The sequence below is a fragment of the Alligator sinensis genome, unplaced genomic scaffold, assembly GCF_000455745.1.
Source record: "Alligator sinensis unplaced genomic scaffold, ASM45574v1 scaffold166_1, whole genome shotgun sequence".
Taxonomy (NCBI): domain Eukaryota; kingdom Metazoa; phylum Chordata; order Crocodylia; family Alligatoridae; genus Alligator; species Alligator sinensis.
In genome coordinates, this window is record NW_005842098.1 from 586,609 (window position 1) to 607,597 (window position 20,989).

The 20,989-nt window shown below is 43.3% G+C and overlaps 1 long non-coding RNA gene across 1 annotated transcript; it reads right to left on the reverse strand.

The window, feature by feature from the left end:
- Positions 1 to 242: 242 nt before the first annotated feature.
- On the reverse strand, positions 243 to 20,357 carry LOC102379767. Its single transcript, XR_323906.1, has 3 exons — positions 20,286 to 20,357; positions 600 to 664; positions 243 to 320 (listed from the first exon to the last, which is right to left on the reverse strand). It is a non-coding gene; the product is annotated as an uncharacterized LOC102379767 (long non-coding RNA).
- Positions 20,358 to 20,989: the final 632 nt, after the last annotated feature.

Here is a 20,989-nt window from a genome sequence, read left to right on the forward strand (position 1 = left end):
CTGTTTCCCTGGAGATAACATTATCTGATTTATTTTTTTTTAAAGAAGAGTGAATTTAGTACTAGTGAAAAATGCTGGACTGAAACTCTGGAGAACAAAGACCTTTATTTAGTGCCCAGAGGCAGTACAGGTTGTAATGGTCCAAACTTTCTGCACAATGACCCACCCAGACCACCTTTTGTAGAGAGAGGGCAGGGCAGAGTTCTGTCCGCATGCTCCCTTTCATTCTTCATCTCCTCTCCTGGGGCTACCAACAGCAGTGTCATTTACTGCCAGTGTGGGAGAGGGCTCTGTAATGCCAGCAGCTATCTTCTGAGAATCTGAATTGAAAGAGAGGCCAACCAGGTTATGTTGTCTGTTGGGTAGAGTCATTAATTGGGAATCAATTATTCCCATTTCTCCCACTGACTTAGCATGCCTTGATTCATTCCTCTGGAAAATAGTTGTAACAAAGCTAAACCTCAGAATCACACAGCTAAATTATTACTCTTTGCAAAGATGCTTTTTGCTGCATGAATGGAAGGCACTGTATCAATGCAATATATTATTATAATCTCATTCAGTGGAGAGTTAGCAAATACCTTTCAGTCACTTCTGACCTGAGTCTGGTTGAAACTTGTGACCTAAAGGTGAAGACTTGGTATTCTTCGACTCATCCAGTTCCCTGAAAAAAAAATGGATCAATATTTTTCTAGGAAGGCTCAAGTGGTAAAGATGCTCTCCTAAATTGCAATTTAGTCCTTTTTTCTACAACGAGTTAAAGCAGCACCAAATACTACATGTACCCGGAGCCCTACTGCTAAGGTTGTTTTGTTTTACACCCTCATTTTCCTTCAGCACCCTGCCACCCAACTGTTCCCCCGTTGCCATGTGAAAGATCCACATAAATAACAGTGGAAGCTGACTCATTGACCATGCAAGGGAAAGAATGAAGCCTGTTATACAGATTGCTGGAGAATGTGCAAGGTAGCCCAACTGAAAAATGCAGAACAATATATTATTTTTCTCCCATGTTCAATTATAGTCATCATAGATGCTACATGTAACAAATGGATTTTTGCATTTTCAGACATGAGCTTGGCAACTGATGACACTCAGTAAAGGGGAAAGTGGCACAGAAGAGAACTCACTCCTCCCCAAATTCACAGAAATAAAAAATTGTCCATACACTATTTGAAAAAAAAAATGCAATGATACATGTGTGAGGACCTCGGCAGAAATCTTATGTCCCATTTCATTCATGATTATACAGATAACCTCTTTTCCTGTTCATTATCACATAATATCCTTGTGGCAACCAGAATACATGTTGTAGGAAATGGTTAAGATATGGTTTAACTACTTTAATGCACTGTGGATCTTGGCTGTTTAGTGGGGGGAAAAAAGCACAGAGCATCTTCATTGGCTCTTACTTCAATCTCTCCTTCACATATGTTATGTTCTTCTTTCTGTTTCTGCTTCCTTGTCAAGTGGCCCTCCTTTACCCTTTCCATGCTTCCCGTCTGTTTGATGCCCTTCTCCATGGGCATGCTGCTTTCTTTCTCTGAGCCCCTGCTTCTTTGCTAATTCTCTTCAGCTGCCTTTTTCCCTTCCTCCTTGGACAGTCCTTTCTGGGAGGACTGAAACCAAAATGCTTTTACTTCATTTTATCTGTGTTTTTGCAAACTGCTTAAGAAATGCCTCTGGTTAGGTGATAAGTAGAAATGGGTACAATTATTCACAATATCCACAGAAGAGTGATTACTGTAAGTAGAGAAATTGGAGTATTTCTCCACTTGAATTAGGGCTCCTATCCTGAGGTTAACTCCCATCTTCTTATGTAGCAGCTAATATAGTCAGCTAGTGTGTTCCAGCTAATGTTTTGTGTTTTTAATATCATAATAAGCTTGGACATCTACAGGAGCAAGAGTCAACATCATGTGCTATGTGGACCAGACTTTGAGAACTACTGCCTTTGTACCTACTAAATCACAAATACTTCTTCCTTCAGTACTTGGGCTTTCCTTTAGAGACCTGAGGTACAGTCAGAAATTACATTTGTCATGTGATTGACCTCCTGAATATGCTCTACAGCCATGCCCTGACACACATGCATGACTGCAGAGCACTTTATAAGTGGCTGATTGCATGACAAATCAACCCCTATCAGATGAGGAATCAGATGAAGGCGCTCCACTTTTGAGCACCTTAGGGAACTTGTCTTCCCTACGATTAATGTGTGGTGCGATCAGGGCTGGGCTGATACAGTCCAACCCTGCCCTGGTGTTATCTGCAGGAAGGGACCAGGGAGGAGGGGGGAAATCAAGCTGCAACTGGGTTTGCTTGGCCTGAGCTGGAGTGGGGGTGGGTGGATTGAAGCCCCCTTGCCTCCTGGTCCCCTCCTGTAACCCCCCACTCCAGCTCAGGCCAGGCAAACCCCAGCCTGCAGCTTGCTCCCCCTCCTTCCTTCTCTTCCCTTCCCTCCTCCCTTCCTGAAGACAGCTTGATCAGGCAGCCCAACAGGGGTGACTCCTCCACTAGAGGCAGGATCCCCAGGCTTCTGCAGCCAGGCTCTTTCCCCCTCTGTTGGGTCTGTTGGGTTAGGGTAGTGGGGGGTGCTCTAACTCATGGCACTTCATGTAAAGCACCATGAGTTAGAGTGGGAGCCTGCATATCTATCAGCACTCCTGGACAACTCTAACCCTGCTAGTTTAGGTCATATATCAAGATGCTGTGGCTATAAGGCATGAGTAGCTCAGTTTGTTTTTAGGAGATCACAGACTAAGATGATGCAGCTGTAGGCAGCTTGTGTACCTTCTATTCCTCTCTTGGCAATCTTGAAGGCGTCCCTACATTTCCTCTGTTTGTCCTTCTCCCTTACACTGTAATGCTGTAGCTACCTTCACTCCATCTGCAAACTAGATGGGGATTCTCTTTGACTGCTGCTCTTAAACCTGCTTAACCTCTTAGACTGAAGAATGATGCAGGACTTTTCCAGTCTCCTTGTTTCTAAGTCTCAGGGAATCACAAGGAATAGGACTCAGGAAAATGATGAAGACCCTTTATACACTAGTGTAGAACACAAAAATATTGTGTGTACACATGTATTTGTGTGCATATGTGATAGAGGAATGGGGGTGAAGAATATGAAAGATAAAAAGAAGCCCTTCCATTTTTACTATTTAAAAATTGAAATTATAGGATGCCTTATAATATCAGTGGTTCTTGTTCACATGCATAAAGGTATAACTGAGCACAAATTATACCTAGTACAGCAGTCTTCCTCACCAATATGTATTGAAAGGAACATGGGTTGCTGGGACCAGATATAGTTTGTCTTCCCTTTTTTGGGGAAGTAGTGGGGTGGGGGAGGCGCTGACTGACAATTAACCACGTTTTGGATCAGGTGATTGCATTTCTCAGTCAATATCTGAGAGGATACAGGGGACACTTTAGCCCTTGGTTCTCACTACTTTTTTATCTTTAGAAAGGATACATAAAGCTCGTGCTACATAGCGGCCCTTATTTAGAATGAAGGAAAAAAGGCCAACCCTTGAGACAGCTTAATTTGGCACGGTATGTTGCCAGATTCTTTGGGGGATCCTGAGAGAAGAAAAACAAAGATTTTAGATTTGACATTTTTATTTTGGTTCTTCACCAAGGCAGTCAGTTGGTGAATAGTCAAACACCTTCTGTAAGCTACTCCAGGGGGATATTGTCAAAACAGAGAAATAAAAGATCATAAAGAACAGGACAGTATCCCCCATCTCCCATCCCACAGTATAAAGAACTGGGACCAAACTCTGTTCTCATTTGCATGGGTGCAATACCCAACTGACTTTGCTAGGGTTACAGGGGTATAACAGTATTTGAAAACAGAATTTGTCCTCTGCTAGGAAAGAGACTTAGCTTTGCTTTGCCATTGGCTGTAGATATAATATAGGAGAGTAAATTAGCATACATGGGAAACAAGTCAAGCTTTGTGAGGCAGCCTGCTTTCTGAAATTACCAACAATGTGTTGTGATGATTAAAACTAAGTTTTTCTCTTTTTTATTATTAATGTGGTCACTTCTGGGCTTAGTGTTCTTTCTGAAATGATAAATATTGTTAATCTCACAAGAGCTTTTATTGAAAAAAAATAAAAATAAAATATTTTTGACTGAATCTTATTTCTATGGCAGTTCCAATGACTTGAGTCTGTGTCAGTGCCAGCTTATTGCAGCTGATTTTTTCCCTCAGTGAGCATCTGTTTAACAGTTTAGTAGAAATTTAGATATGCAGAAACATTTTAGTGCCCATCAATACATCTTTCCCCACCACAAGGCATGGCAGGATATTTTCATACCTTCGCAATTAGTTTCTACTGTGGTTGGACCATAGGGGCACTACTATGCTGAGCCACCCGCCTCACTATGGCCAACCAAAACCATGCTTTGGGTGTCTCCCCTGGGGTGCCTACGCCTGACTGACCTCCTTTCTGGAGCACACTTGCAAGCCTGGGGTAATCGCTGCCACGACCCAGGCTCTGGTCTCTGTTAGGGCTCTGTGAAGCCCAGGGTAAACAGACCCTCTAGACCTTGGTGGTTCTTATCCCACTGTGGTATTTTGGGGTGCTTCTTTTAACCTGAAGCATTCAAAAGTAGCCTTCTGTACCAGAGAAAAGTAAAAAAGCCAAGCCTGCTTTAGTTAGCCTAGCAAAGGGAGCTAGAAGGCCGGTCCCTTCCCTCTTCCCTCAAGAATCCACAACTAGGCATGCTGTAACAGACAGCATTTATTAACATGAGAGGAAGAGACTGTGGAAAGGGTATAGGATGGAGGAATGTTAAAAGAAAAACACCTTGAGCAAAACAGAATGGGCTTGTTGGCCCTTTTAACACACGGCTAAAGATACATAACCCTAATATACTGGCTACATTTCAGGTAAGTTACTCATATATACATCCAGAGAATGAGAGTGCTTTGGAGATTTTTTGCTCATTTCAGTGTCCCAAAATGACTGACTCCCACAAGATGGAGTGACCCCTTTTATAACCTTTTTTGACGTCATCACTAAGTTCTAACCAGAAACAGGGACTATATGATGCAGACCAATCCTTTTAAAAGTCATCAGAATCCCCAGGAAGAGTGACCAGGGTCACATAGGTTGTTCAGCGGGAAACTCAGGACAAAGAGTGAGCTCTCCCCTCCCTATGTGATTTTTACAACCCAGTCACTCAGGTGACCAGGTGGATCCAGCAGCCAGGGTTTGAAAACAGAGAGGGGCTGGGCAGACTCAGAGCAAGGAGGCAGACAAAACGGGGGAGTTCTTCACATCTACCATCAAAGATTTCATAAAACAAAAAAGACTTTAAATAATTCTTGAATTTGTAAAAAAAAACCAAAAAAAAAAAAACAACAAATGGTGAAACTCCAACTTATTTTGTCATTTTAATAGCTATGGCATTTAGAGCAACACGTTGTTTTGAAATCCTTGTGTGCTTTACCCTCTTCTACTTCTCATCATAGCTTATGTCATAATTTGATCCAACTGATACAACCCGTTGTGACAAGAGACAAAGCATTAGGTCAATTTTTCCCCTAGGTTTACAATATAGTTTATAAAAGTATTATTCATGCCCAAACCCCAAAATAGATCTTAATATTTGGTGAAAAACATGAGCAGGATTGAAAGCAAAGTGCTTTTGTCTGCGTTTATAGAAATTGTTTAAGAAGTACCACTTTGTTTAAGCAGTGGGTGGAAGCAGGCACAATTATCCTGATCTTTAGATAAGAAGGATTGCTATAAGCAAAGAGAATGAAATGTCCCTCTGCATGACTGAAGGCAGTACAATTCTCTCACTGGCAGTGGAACTGTCCATAGTACTGAATAGACTCAATGATTAGTTGTAAAATCAGAGAGAGAGAAACATTTAGGCCAAGATTCTCTAAAAAATAGAAATCTAAATCTAGACTCTTGAGGCCCCACTTAGGCACCTGAATAAGTGACCTGATTTTCCAACATGCTGAACATTAACAGATCCTCTGGCAGTCAGTGGGACTCCATGTGGACACAGGGTGCTGTTTGCATGGATCTTGTTGCAAAATTGAAACCTATGGTTCTAATCCTGCCAGCACACATGCAAGTAAATGTACTCATGTGGAAGTATCTGCAGAACTAGAGTCAAAGTAGAGGATGCAGAAGAGGAGGACACTTTAAAGGTGGATGAAAACTATAAAATGTTATTTGACAAATGATGTTTTGGGGAATCAATGACAAAATTCACCCAGAAATTTATTTGACAACTAATATTTGACTGAAGTGTGCATGCATGTGTGTGTGTGCATCTGCATATGCATGCATGCATGTGTGTGTAAAAAATAATATTTCAAGGTGTTTAAAAAAAAACAACCTATTGCTCTTTCACGCTTTCCATACAGTGAATAGAGTCATTTTGTATCCAGCAGGGATTCTACTATAGCGATACCTTCATGTGTGTGCAAGCTGGAGGCCTGATTACTAGAGGCGAATGATGAGGCACAGAAATATCACAGGTGTGATTTGGGGATCTGGCTCCATCTTACTTTTCCTAACCCCAGCCAGGGTTCCAGCAATGAAAAGGAGTTTAATCAGGTTTCAAAACTCCCTCAGTCGTAGAAGAGTGGCCTGCACATTAGACAGCAGCCAAAGTGAGGCTAACAGATTTGTTTCCTTTAGTATTTGAAGGGTTCCAGAGAAGTCCCATTTGGCTGGGATGGTCTAGTTGGGATGATCCTGCTTTGAGCAGGGGGTTAGACTAGATAACCAACCCTTCCAACCCTTATTTTCTATGATTCTAAGAGTGTTCTGGGCAGAGGATACAGCTATAATTTCTACCTTCACTATGACACAGGGTGTTCTGCCTTTTCTGATTGAAATTTCTATTTCTTTTTAGAAGAAGAAATCTCTACCCGAATTTAAGTGTTCCCATTTTGACACAGATTAAATACAAAACAGGGGACACTAGTGATCAGAAATCTAGCTAGCTAACTACAGCTACCATAGATTCTTTATTCTGTAAGATTGAGTGATATTGAGGTAGAGGCAGGGGTGGGTGGGATGTGTGTTTGTGGGGGGAGTGTTAGGGATTAAGTCAGATGAGAAGTCTGGCTCCTCTCTTATAAGAAAGAGGATTTATTAGTATTAAATGTGTCTCTTTTAATGTGGGTGACTTAAAATGGAAATTCCTTCAGAAAAGAGATTTCCTATTAGCCAGCTGGGGGAGAAAAATAGGATAATGCAATCTTACCTGTGTGTGGCATTAGAAGGGATATGCTGGAACAGTATAACCCCAGTTGAGTATCAATGATGATATATTTCCAGAATTTTTATTTTCTCCTTTTCCTGGTAAAATCTGGATAATACCAAATTCCTCTGTGAGGATTTCTTTCATTGAAGAAGTGCCACATAGCCTATTCTTATGAGATAACTTATTGTCTCCATGGGTCCTTAGGGGCTCAGGGGGGGACGTTCCTGTAAACCGGGTTTTATTTAGGGCTGGATCTGGGATGTACGTGACTGTTTCATGTACCTTATTCAAGGGCAGATTAAAATCAGGGCACTATGAAACTGGGCTGAGGGGCCCAATTCATTGTCATATGGTTCAGTCAACCAAGCTTTTCATTTTTTTTCACAAAAAGAAAGATTTGTCTACATGTATAAGTTGCACCCCTTTACATTTGTTCAGGTACTGATTAATTACATCTGTGCAACCCTCTAGTGTGAATGAATTTGTTTATATTGTCATAGCTTGACCTTTTTAAGCCAGCTTCAATTAAACCAACCCCATATAAGTCCTGTGAAGCCAGTTTAGAAGTGACCATTCAAGGTTCTGGTACAAATTTATGTAAGTTCATGCCTGCGACACGGTAACCATGTTTGTCTGGGGAAGTTGTGTAGTAAGCAAGAATATGAAACTATAATGCGGTAGCTACTCTGCACTGACTGCACATCTTTGTATGCAGCAACAAAGACGTAGCTTATTCTACTTACTGTGAGCTTGTAGCATCCACCTGGAAGGTTACCAGGGTTCAGGTAGTGTGCTGTAAATTTACACCAGAGCTCACTTTGCTGCAACTTTCCCATGTAAACAAGGCCTTGGTTAAATTGATGGAACTTGTATGTGTAGCCAAGGCTTACATTTCTAACCCTTGCTGTGAAGAAAACCTTGAACATTAGAAGTAAGTGTGACTGATGCAGTGATGTCTGCTGGGAATCTGAGTAGTGGGAGCTGTGCCATTTGCCTTCCTGACTTACTGGAGACCCCTGTCTATTGCCCCAGCAAAGGACTCTGTGTGTGTGTGTGTGTAGCAGGGGTAGAAGAGAGCAGGGTGCTTGATACTGGTTGTCCATTCATCCACCCAGGTAGGTGAATATAAGTGCTTGGTAAAGAAAAACCTCTGTTGCTTTCCTCTTCCCTTCAAGAGCTGGAAGTGACCCCTGTTGTGGTTATCAATTATGTGAATTACAGTAGTACCTAAGTACTCCTACAAAAAATTAGGCACCATGTAAAAATTAATCTGTTTAAGAGGTAGTGTTAAGGTGATGTGGTTAGAGATGACTCTGTCTTGAAGAACTTGCAACGTAAATGATGTCTTGTTTGTGTCTTGTCCCTCCTTTTAAAATTCTGACAAAAGGGAGATAGATGCATATCTAATTAATAATGAAAGCAATCATTCCTGTCCACTCAACTAAGGCAAGGCAGAGAGTATATTCCATTCATCGCACTGTGCTAACCAACCAGAGATTTCTGACCTATGTTGGACCCTCAGGGAATGAGCAGATTTATGAGTTTTATCCTTTCTGATGTAGACTCTGAAATCAGTAATTCAAAGTGGTAAATTTGGGGAGTATTTATCATCTATAGACGCACAAGAAGCTTACAGTCCTGCATCTGTTCTTGAAGTCTACCCTCAGATCCGGAGATCACATGACTAGTTACAAGTCATTACTATTCCATCTAGCTATTGCTTCTTGTACATAACCGCAAGCGTAATGCAGGTCCTGGCCACAGCTCTACATTGCAGGGGGCTGTCACTTTAGCATTATTTTTGCCCTTGGCCCACTGGGTTAGTGACAGTCAGCACCTTGCCAGGCTGTTTCCATTAAGAAATTGATTATATATGTCAGATTTTTTTGTGTGCAATCCTATTTATCTACAAAGAATTTGAATATGGATTTATTCTCTTGAATGCAGGAGAAGCAGAAAACACCAGGCAGTTTTCTTGCTTCTTTTTTCCAGAATTGTCTCCTGTGCCCCTAGTAGCTTGGGCCCTGATCTTTCTCAGCCCTCACAAATACTTTTGCACACCTGCACTTGCACTATCACAGTGACAACCTGTCGAGAGCACAGCATTCTGAAGTTTCTTGTTTAGGTTTAGTGCCTGCAACAGGCAGTGACAGACAATGGCAACCTGCTTCCAGCTTCTGGTAACCAATACTTGTTCAGGTCTAATGCCAGGAGTGCATTTCCATATGATGTCCTTCCAAAGAATCCTGGCAGACTCATGATGATACAGTCTAGCTAATTCTTTCCACAAGGAGTTAAAGTTTGGTAACAATGGCCTCCACACTAGCTATTCTTGACCCCAACTCTTTCAATAATGATCTCCGATTATGAAAAGCAATCAATCTTCAGAGATTGTATTTTGGAAGTGAGGACTAGGAAAGCGATGGGACTCATCAGGGAAACAGAATAGTAGAAAGCACAGAGTGTACCCATTTAGTCTAAAAATGAATGCCTAGCTAGCTCTCCTCCATTTCAGGATAATAGTAATAAGAAAAACAGGAAAAAAATCCTGTTCAAAATCATTCAGACAGCATGTCTACCAGAGGACCCTTTACTCAAACATCTGGGAAAGCATTCTGAGGGAAGGAATAGGATGGCAGAGAGAGGTGGATATATTTCTTTAGGATGGAAAGGAATCAAGTGTGTAGAAAAAATCTGAATGCTTCTTACAGCCAGAGGGTTGAATTGTAGTCAGCTGGCTCACTTGGAAACAGCTCATGCAAGGGAAATTAATCTCCACTTGTTTCAAGTAATTTGTCAAGGGTGGGAATCTGTTCAGGAGAAGGTTATGACAACAAGGCAGCGTGGTAATATCAATTGCTGGGGGCAGATATTCTTTCTTCTCTTGTGGGCATTCTGTATTTGCCTATCTTTTTCCTCCTCTTCCTTTAATGTGTAAAGGGAGCAAGTAGTCCTCATAGCAGTGGTTCACTGTTGACCAAGAGACCTTGTTTTCCAGAGTTACTCTGAATGTTTCTGATCCTTCTATTTCATTTGCCTCTGTAAACCCCTATTTCAGGAACCATGGTTATGTAATAACCATAATTATTTCTCTCTTGAACAGCAAATCTATTGAGAGGACTTTTTGTAAAATGTTACATGTAAAATGCATAATAAAACACTGGAAGAAACATCTCCAAACTTTCTGGCAGTGTCCCAGCTGAAATCCTTTTGTTTTGATACATGAAATATTTCAAGAATGAATTAGGAAGCGGTCCTGATTATACTTAAGTTAATGTAATGAAGATATTGGTTTAGACTTTTTCTAAATGAAGCTAGCACATTTTATAGGTGCTATTGCCAAAAAAAAAATTACAACAGAAATGTGGTTCACAAAAATAAAAAGGAATGAAACAAATTGAAAGATGTACTGTCTATATTAGGTTGGCAGCTGAAATTTTTGAAGGAAGTTGGTCCAAACGTGCATTAACGATCAAAACCAATTATTGTCACAACTTTGGTAGCAGCTCAGAGAGATCCATAGTAATCACTAACCTATGCCTCAATTCTGCCATACTCTCTTAAACTGAAATACAATGCATCTGCATAAAGCATAAGCAATCAGGCTTTCTCTGGGTACATCGATTGGTGAGGTGAAATCCACCTCCCCCAGTCCAAGGCTAGGACCTGCACATATTCTTTGTAACTGCTAATCTACCACAGTCAGCCCTTGGTGCTGGTTGCCCTGATGCCCCATGAGTACCTTTTTTCCAAAATGCAGGTGATGTGCAGACATCACTTCATGGCTATTTGAGACTTGATCCTTGGCACTATCCTTATTAGGGGAATGTTAAATTGTACCAGATATATTTTGCTGACCCCCTCACCTGTGGGGATTCATACCCTTGTTCTGCATAACAGAGTCTGCTTTTGTAAAGTGAAGGTCACCCTCATACTGATGTTCTGCACAAGGCAATCACATTACAAACATAAAGGATGCTTTTGTGGCAAGATGTTCAGGATCACATGGTATATCAAAGACAAAAAGATACTCTGAGAAAAATAAAACCTGTGTATGTATGCCAGTGTTGCTTTTGCTTTAGCAGTGACACATGCAAGTTTTCCAGAGTGGAAGATTTTTTTCCAGTTACATAGTGTCCTCAGTATGCTTATCAGGAAACACTGATGAAGTGTTAGCATTTACTTTGAGCAAAATAGCAGTTTCAAGAGTGGCTAGGTTCCTTCAACTTTTCTCTTTGCTCCAAATACTGCTCATTATCTTGAACACTTATTTTGCTGGACCTGTTCTGGTAAACACAAAATTCTACTTGGCATAGCAATACTTGCTGAACAGGCATTAAACACACAACAAATGTTCTGAAGGATTAAATGGCAAAGTAAGATATTGTCTTGAAAAAGATCCCTGGAACATCTTATGAAAAACTGGAGCCATCCCTGCTCACTCAAGTCCCTCTTCAGTTCTTAAAATTAGGGCATGAAACAGACTCACATGGGTGCATAGGCCTGCTGCTTGAAGATGAATTCATAGTGCTTAAAAAATAAAATGCATTGTTTATATCAGGGGTAGCCAACCTGTGGCGTGGGTACCACAAGTGGCACAGGCAGCCTTTGTGTGTGGTGTGCAGCAGATCTTGGAGGGGACACACAGCACAGTGGCAGATAGGGCAGGGAGCAGAAAGCAAAGGAGCAGAATGGGCAGGGAGCACTAAGCTGGAAACAGAAAGCAGAGCTGCAAATTGGGCAGGTGAAGAGGACTGGAGTAGCACTCGACAAGGTGTGGGGCTAATTTATTGCATGCCTGCCAAAAAGATTGGCTCCCATCCATTTATATTGTGGTAGCACTTTAGAGCCTCAGTATAGGCCAGGACCCCATTGTGTTAGGTGCTGTACAAATGCAAAACAAAAAAGGCAGTGTGCTGCTGAGTGTTCTATTTAACTATGATGAGAACTAATTAATAACTAAACGCTAAGGTGACTTTTTGCCTTCTTTAACCTCAAAATCAACCAGCCTCTTTTATCTGTTTCAGGGCTATGCAACTGGTGGCCCATGGGCTGCACGTGACTCACAAGGGATTAAGTTATGGTCCCTGGGCTCTTGACCAACCGTTGCCCCTCCCCGCCCCCTGCCCCATTGCTCCAGCTGCAGTAGCAGCCAAAGTCTTTGGGTTTCCCCTCCCTCCTCTGGCTGCCTCTTTCTGCCTCTGCCCCAGGGGTTGGGGTATTGCAGCATGCTGCATGGGGAGCTGAGAGTGAGTCTCTGGCCATGTGTGAGGGTGGGGGGGGTGGGTAGGGGCCATGCAGGAGGGGGATCACACTCATGTGGTGTAGTGATAGAAGGGCGCCCATTCATGTGCCTGGTGCAGTGGTGGGGAGTGTACACAGTACAGTGGTAAGTGGGGGGTGTCTGCATTGGTGCACAGCGCAGCAATCAGAGGGCACTTAGTGCAACAATTGGAGGGCACCTAATACAGCAGAGAGGCAGGGTGGTGCCCACATGGGTGCATGGTGTAGTGGGGCATGGGAGGAGTGTTTGTGCCGCATGCTGCTTGGTGGCCCATGCCTTGCCTGGTGTGGCCCCCACTAGTGGCTTCTAAGCCTGCCCGGGGGCTTAGAAGTTGACCAGCCCTGATCTACATTTTTGGTTCATGGAAATGAAAGGTTAGATCATACTCCACCTACTTGATACATAAGGGGATTTAGACATCTAAGTGTAATCCTGCTCCACTCCGCTTGTGTCCCTGAAACTCCATCAGTACACCTGCCTTTGTAACTCACCCTTATCTTACCACCATCTTCATGAATCTGTCACAAAAAGCAGTGAGCAAAAGGGACCAATCACCTTTTGTTTTAACAGATTTTCAGGAACTTGAGGATCACACTTAGGAGTCTAATTCCATTAGGCACTTATTAAGTGGAGAAAGATCTAGCCCAAAGTATCTTGGAACATATGTAGCTGAAATGTCACTGTTTTTTTATGACAAGACTGGCTAGGTAAGACTTTGGTATCAGTTCCCTCAGGGTATGTGCAGCAGTCCTCTGTAGCACCAGCAGTAAACTAGATAAGTGGTATGTTGGTTCTCGTCCAATGGTAATTTATTGCCTGGGAGCAACTTCACAGCTTTAATCCTACAATTAAATCCCTTATTCCTCTCTGGGATTTTAATTTAGTTTTGAATGCTCTGATGGATCCTCTATTGGAATACTATATTTAAGACAGGTTTCTAATATAAAGGCTTCCTGGCTGTGTGCGCCTTGTGAAGAAAATGGGTGACATGGAAGGGCTTTTATGAAGAGACTCTTGTTTAGCTCTTGATCAAGGCAAGGCAGTTGAAGCTGTACCTCACTTCTTAATAAAAGCAGTTTCCTGGTTTAATCATTCCACCCAGGCTATTTCCCAGTCCCCTCCAGTGAAGAGAAGAAAAGGTGCCATTGCTACCATTTGGAGAGTGCTAATAAGGTTTTTATCCAGCAGAAACTTGATTTTAGAAAAATCAAGTCATTTGCTTGTTCTATTAGAGTGGGAAAGAAAAATAGAATGACTGCCTACAGCTAGGGCTACAGTTTAACAAAGAAACCTAACTTATTAAGATTAAACAGATGCTTTTCAGAACCAGGCCATAATTTAACTAAAGTATGGTGATCATTGGAACCTGGGCAGGGAGAAGAAACACCTCTTCTTTAGACCTGACTAAAACAGGCCTTTGGCCTTCTGCATTTTTCAGTGGCATTCCAGATTGGATTACGTAACTGGCTAATGTTTGCACAGTGCTTTGATGATGTACAATACTAAGTCTGATGATAATTACTAGTTATTATAAGACGATGCTGCTTTTGAGTGCTAAGTTCCCCAGACTGCTGTGCCTATCTGTTGTGGATCTATAGATCACTTAAAAAGTGATATTGTGAAGTTGAAATCATGTCCATTCCATAAACATGAGGTAAGTGCCCACCTACTTATTTTTGTGGTTTAAAAAAAGGCTTTTTTTTTCCTTTTTAGAAATATTTTCTCTTTCATGTTGAAGTGGATGTTAGTGAAACTGAGAGCCTAGAGTCAAAAGTACAAACCTAATTGAAAATGATTATGTTATTTTTCCTCTAATCTATTTCAGCTACAGAAGTCTTGAGCATAAATTGTGACATTTTTGGTTAAGACACGCTTTAATTTTCAGATAGGTGATGTTGCCTTACAGTGCACTGCTACAAAGGAAAGCTTACCATATGCCTGTATTTTACCTGGACAGTCTCTTATTATATCCTAGTGCCCAGAATTATTTTGGGGGATAGCTGAAATGGACACATCATCGGTTTTCTAATTGGTGAAACTGAATTTGCTCTCTGTTCACCAGGACTTCTATGGAATGAGTGCTCAGCCCAAACAGTGTTTGAGCAAAGACAAGTCAAAAGTGGCATAGGTGCTGGTGGCATGGCATTCCCCTCAAAATGACCTTGTCAGTGTGCTGAATCATGGAAGAGGCAGACCACAGCAAGGTTTGGAGCAGCAGGTAACAGGAGTACCAGAAGCACAGCCATCAGGGGCAAGCTGAGAGGAGAGTTACCCTTTACAGTGTTGGGTCTGGTTCACTGGGGACAAAACCCCTGCAGGGAAGGTGTCCATTAGCTGAGGTGCTGGTGCTAGCTAACAGGATAGGAGTTCTTTTCTAGCTTCAAGGGCTAGAGCATATGGGAGGTGGATGCTGTTGGTCTCAACTCCAGCTCTGTCAGATAAGCATAACAAGCACATCATTCTGAGCCATCCCAGAATGACCCGTGCGTCTCTTCCTTATTTAGTGTAATTTTCTTACTAGGTAAGAAATCCACCCTGATTGATATATCATTGCATTAAGTCCCTGACCTGGTCAACAGTTTGTAATCTGCACCGTGGAGTATTAGGAGTACTCAGTCCCCATGTCTAGGCACACACAACTGCCCCCTTACTATAGGTTGGTTTCTGTGCCAGCTTCTCCTTGTTGGAGTTACTTAGCATTGTAAGTTTCTGAGTTTCAATGTACAGTGTTTAGTGTTCTTTGCTTTAGGAGTCTGTTCCTTCCAAACTTCCTACCCAAAACCAGGATACTTTGCAGTTAGTTGTCTGTAGTACTGGAGTTTGACAAGAGAAAATTGAGCAGATGATGGGAATATCTCCTCCACAGCAGATAAGGGAATGGAGGGTGAGGGCAGCTGGTCTTAATAGCAGGAAGCTGAAGTGATAAATTCTTCCACTATCCTTCTCAGAGTTTAGCTATGACGTGTGAACAGAGTACCAGCCTGCAGATGGTAGGCAGAGGTCCAAATAGTCTTTGAGTAAGTCACATACTTCCTATATTAAGCATGACATAAAATTGATCCTCTGATTGGATAGGATCTCCTGGGTCACACTAACCCTCGTAAAGACCTTTAGCAGTTAACAGGAGCTTGCAGTAACTGAGATATGAGATGATAGTTTTAGCTGTATGGATGACTAGGGAAACCAAAATGTATCAGTTAAAGGAAAAGCAATGATGCTTGCTATTCTCCTTTGTAGTGCTCTTGCATATTGAGGCTGTGGTAAACTTGCTATGGTCAACTTGCTCTCTTGGGCTAGGGACAGAAGTTACACATAAACCTGTTTAAATGATCAGAAACTGGTTTAAACCTGTAACAGAACAGAAGCTCAGTGCACACAAACCAGTTTCAAAATGGCTGAAATGGGTTTAAGATAAACCTGGTTGAATGTAGTATCAGACCTAACTGATTTGGGTCAAACCAGTTTATGAAACTTCTGTCCCAGACCCCTTCTTTGTTCAAGTTAAATCATAGTCCCCCAGCATGCTTTCCAGCCCTGGGCTGGGCTGTCTGCTCCAGAGAGCAGAGCTGGCCCTGCCTCTCTGTTCCCTAGCTGAAGCAGTGAGGGCTGGATGATGGTGGGGGCAGCTTGGCTGATGATGCAGCCCAGACTGCGGGGGGCCTTCCACCCCTTCCCCTGGCAAACCCCAGCTGTGGTCTGGGGCCGAGGGGGGGGTATTAAACACCCCTTCCCCTGCTCAAACTTACTGCTGGCTACACTATGAACTACCAATCCCAGAGGCACCTAGAAGCAGGAAGAGAAAGCAATGAGCAACCTTGCAGAGTCCTGCTGTTGTAATTCTGGACTGCAAATCCCAGAAACCTTAGGGGCAGCAGGAAGAGGAAGTGAACACACAGCCAGAGAGCCCTGCTCTGAGGCCCCTGGCTTGAGCCACTGCAGGCATGTGGCTACACTTCCTGAATCGAAGGTAAATATGTGTTCACTTCTGTTTCAATTTAATCTGTGCAGTTTAGACTAATCTGCAAAGACTGAATCGATTCAGCCTTGGGGTTTTTGACTGCGTGTACCTAGCCCTAGGCAACAGTGCACTCAAGTATGCTGTGCTTTTCCTGGCAGGCTGCCTCCTCATGAGGTTTGGCACCAGTTAGCCTGTTTGCATGGTTCTGACTGCAATGACTCCAGTTTAAGAGGCAGCCTGCACAGAACTACACCGTGTGCTTGAAGGTGCTGCCATTGTGGATAGAAAATTTACCATAAAGGCATAGTCCAGAGTATAAGGGTTTATTTGGAGCTCTTCCTATGAAGGCAATGGAATGGACGCCTTAGGTACCAGGCCTATCTATGTGGGATCTTGGTTGGTCTGCAAAGTGAGGAACTCCTGACTGTCTGTCACAATTGTCAGGCCTGCTCTCTTTGATGTCCTCTGGTCTGTTGCACATCTGGGAGACAGTGTGGGTTTAGACTGGGGCCTTGGGCCAATGCCCTCTTCAGTATTTTGCAACATGGACAAGTGATTGGAACACTATTGGAGGTGTGGCTTTTTATCCTTAACCCTTGATTAAGTTGGTTCCTAAGGTATGCAATCCCAAATAGATAGGACCTAGCACATGCTAGTGTTTAAACAGGAAGTAGCCTCCATTCACCATGAGCCCAGAACAGTAGAGATCACACAGGTAAACAATGGCCAGTCAGGTGAGGTCTGTAAAGCAGTAGGAAGGCAGCTGGAGGACCACCAAAATACTTTTAAGCGCAGATGTGTCTGCATGAAAATCTCTGAGGCATCTTTTTCTGACTAAAATTTAATCCTAATTCCAAAAGAAGTGAACTCTCTTCTAGAGCAACCTCTCACTTTATGTGGACACAGCTCTTTTCATCAGTATGATCGTGTAAAGTAGCCAGGTAGACAAACCTTTAGTTTTTCGGCAGAAAGGTTGGCAAGTATAGACATAATTTGTAAGGCCCAGGAAAGGTCTGAATTGAAAATAATGCCTAGGTAATGGGACTGAACGATAGGAAAATGGTGGTGTTGTCAGTAGAGACTAAGAAGGGATAGCTGTTGGATGATAGTTAACAAACTATATATATATAAATAGTTCCAGCTGGTGTAATGCCAGGGAAGTGTTCTTTAGCAGCACAAAGATCTCACCCAGTCGTGGGTATACCTGTGAACTACTTGGCTACTGCTGGAGTTAGCCATGCTATCCTTGGGGATGACGTGGGTAAACAGGGTGGCTCTGAACAGACACAGCTGTATTATTTATGTAGAGCTTGAAGCCAACAGGGTTTCTAACATGTTTTTCTACTGCACTTTGTGTGAATTGTAAGTCCTTTCTCATTGCTACAGGTTCCGTGTCTCCAGGGGGGTGTTGTGATGGAGCATCTCTCTACTGCCATGACATTGTAGTTACAAGTGCTTATGGCTTGCACTTTACCATAACGGAACAGGAATAATCTCCCTAAACTCTGTGCAAAACATGAATTCTTTAAAAAATATAAAGGCCCCTCTGCCTTGCAAATAATGTATTTATTTGTTTTACTTCAAGAGATTTTTTTAAATTAACTTAATTTAAATTAACTTAAATTAACTTATTTTCCATTTTAAGTGTTTTTCTTCACGATTGTATGGGGTTTTTTTTTTCCGTTATGGTCAGTAAAACAAAATAAACCAGTTACTCTTTCTCATGGACTGACAATGCTGTTTTGTTTAGGTTTTTGTAATGCTTAAACTTCCTGTACAGTTGTTCAGAATGCTCCATTAAAAAGGCATGGGGAGGACAATCTAAGGCTTAAATATCTAATGCTATCTTTCGGTTAAGATTTCCAAAGTGACTAGTAGTGTTAATACCCAAATCAAGCGGGTACCACCTTTAGACATCTTAATGGTCCTGATTTTCTTATTAGAAAGTGCTGGGCATCAACCTTCTGAAAATCAGAACCTGTAAAAATGTCCCAAAATCTCTAGTCACTTTGGAAATCTTGGTCTTCACGGTTTAGTTAAATAAAAGAAATAGTAGCATATTACAACAAAATGGAAGAGACAGATTTCTTTTGAGCTAACTCATCCTGTACACAGTCTTAGAATGCAGACAGTAAGGCCAAAACAGAGAAAATGGGAAGAGCAATATGTAGCTTGTGGAGGGATAGTGACTTATGGCCGTTTCATTTTTACAAAGGAAGTGCATTGTAGGGAAGAGTGGATTTTGACAAGTGATCTTGAGGTCGAATGGTCACAAACTACTTCAAGATCGTTTCAGGCTGGACATAAGGAAGAACTTCTTTACTGTCCGAGCCCCCAAGGTCTGGAACAGCCTGCCACCGGAGGTGGTTCAAGCGCCTTCATTGAACACCTTCAAGATGAAACTGGATGCTTATCTTGCTGGGATCCTATGACCCCAGCTGACTTCCTGCTCTTTGGGCGGGGGGCTGGACTCGATGATCTTCCGAGGTCCCTTCCAGCCCTGATGTCTATGAAATCTCATTGCCACAAACTTTCTGAGAAATTCAAGGTGCAGAGATGGGGATTAGACTCTTCAGAGTATTAAGAACAAATTAATTGTGATGGAACTGACCAGTTGTCCAACTTGCCCACTAACTAACTCTAAAAGTTGTCAATGCTAGGTGACGGTACAAAACGCCATACTTAATCTAATAATGCAGTTGTCTACTATGGGAAGATTATTATCTGATCTGGAGCTGATGAGCTCTTTTAAGCCTAGAATTATGAAGACTGATAACCTTTAATATCTCCATCCTGGCAAATATAATTGCAGATGTTACTCTGATTCATACATGCCTTTACTGAAACTTTTTCTGTTTTTTTCTCCCTTAAGCATCCATTTTGCATCTCGAAGTTCAACAGATAAATTATATGTTGGATAAAACTGCGTCACTGTATCACTTGCCTTTCAGTTTTAAGGTGTGTCTTTATGTAAAAATAAAGAGCAGTTGATTGGACACTTATGTACTCTTAGATATTTTATCTCATCTTGTTTTCCTTTCTTTGCACCAGATCCTGCTTACTTTTTTCGTAGGGCCAACACCAACAGTGGGTGCACTTTCTGCATAAGTGGTGGAAGACAAATCGGTCTAGTTGTTAATACCTATAGGTAGCAGTCCACATTGCCCACCCCCAGTCACAGAATCATAGGAAGTGAGGTTGGAAGGGACCTCAGGAGGTTATCTAGGCCAACCCCCTGCTCAAAGCAGGATCAGCCCCTAGTAGTCCCCTTCATTGACTTGCTTCAGGCCTCTGCTGAGGTGCTTTCAGCTACTGCACCTAGTAAAACCAATAACCCTGGGCTGGGATTAGATTTAGGGCAACCAACTTTCTTGTTGGCATGCCTGAAAGCATTAGGAAAGTGGCCTCTAAAGAAGTATTATTGAAAGCTAGCCCTCTGGAGCTCCGGACCCCTTGCCCAGGGCAAATCTCCTGTGACTGAGCTAACCAGGGGATAGCCTTCTAAAGATGCCTGCTGTCCAGGGCTGGTCCAAGGGTAACTGGCACCCTAGGCGAACTGTGTACCTCAGTGCCCCCACCACTTCCAATATAGAGGAAAATAAGAAGTCTAGAATTAACTTTTATGGCTCAGTGGGGAGAGCAGCCTGGAGATTGGCCCCTGCAGTCATGGGCGACTGGTGTCACCTTAGTCAGGGGGGACACGTGCCCCCCAGTGACCAGTCAGCGACTGGGGGAGTTCCCCTACGGCCAATCTTGCCAACTGGTGGGGAGGGGGGTCCCCCCTGTGGCAAAACTCACCGACTGGGAAGCGGCTGGGGTGCTCCCAAAAGCGGCCATGGTGCTACATCCGGTGCTCCCACTGCCCAGCCGGTCGGTGCCCTAAGCAGGGAGCGGGGTCAGTCAGGGAGTGTACCAGTGCTCTCAGGGGGGGCACATGCACCCTCTATGTGTTGCCACCGCCTGCAGTCCCAATGCTGGCCCTGGCTCCGGCCCCACGGGGTGGGTGCGCTGGCTGGGAGTGAGGGGCACCACTGGCCTGGGGGCAGGGAGTGAGGGGCACTAGCAGGACTGGGGCCAGAGCCTGTCTAAGGTGGAGCCGCAGCTGGCCATGGCTGTTATTTAGAAAGATGTTCCTGTTATTTTGTTCCGTGTATCATTTTGGTGCCCCCCCCCCCCCAATTTGTCACCGTAGTTCACCTACTGGTTGGCCCGAGGAAAGCCTTAGGGAGCAGGGCTTCCTTGCGGGGTGGATGCCACGGGGCTGTAGGCAGCCGGGTTTGTGCGGGGCTGTGGGCTCCCTGAGCTGCAGCTGAGGAGACACGAAGCCAGCTCTCTGAGGCGGCGCCTCTCGCTCCCTTTCCCGCGCAAACCCAGCGCCTCCCTCCCTTCCTCCTCGTCCAGCATGAGGGGCAGTGGGGCACGAACGTGCCCGCGCCAGGGAGAAGAAAGGGCGGCGTTTGCCCCGCGGACACGTGCCCGGCGCTGCAGCGGAGTGCGGGGGG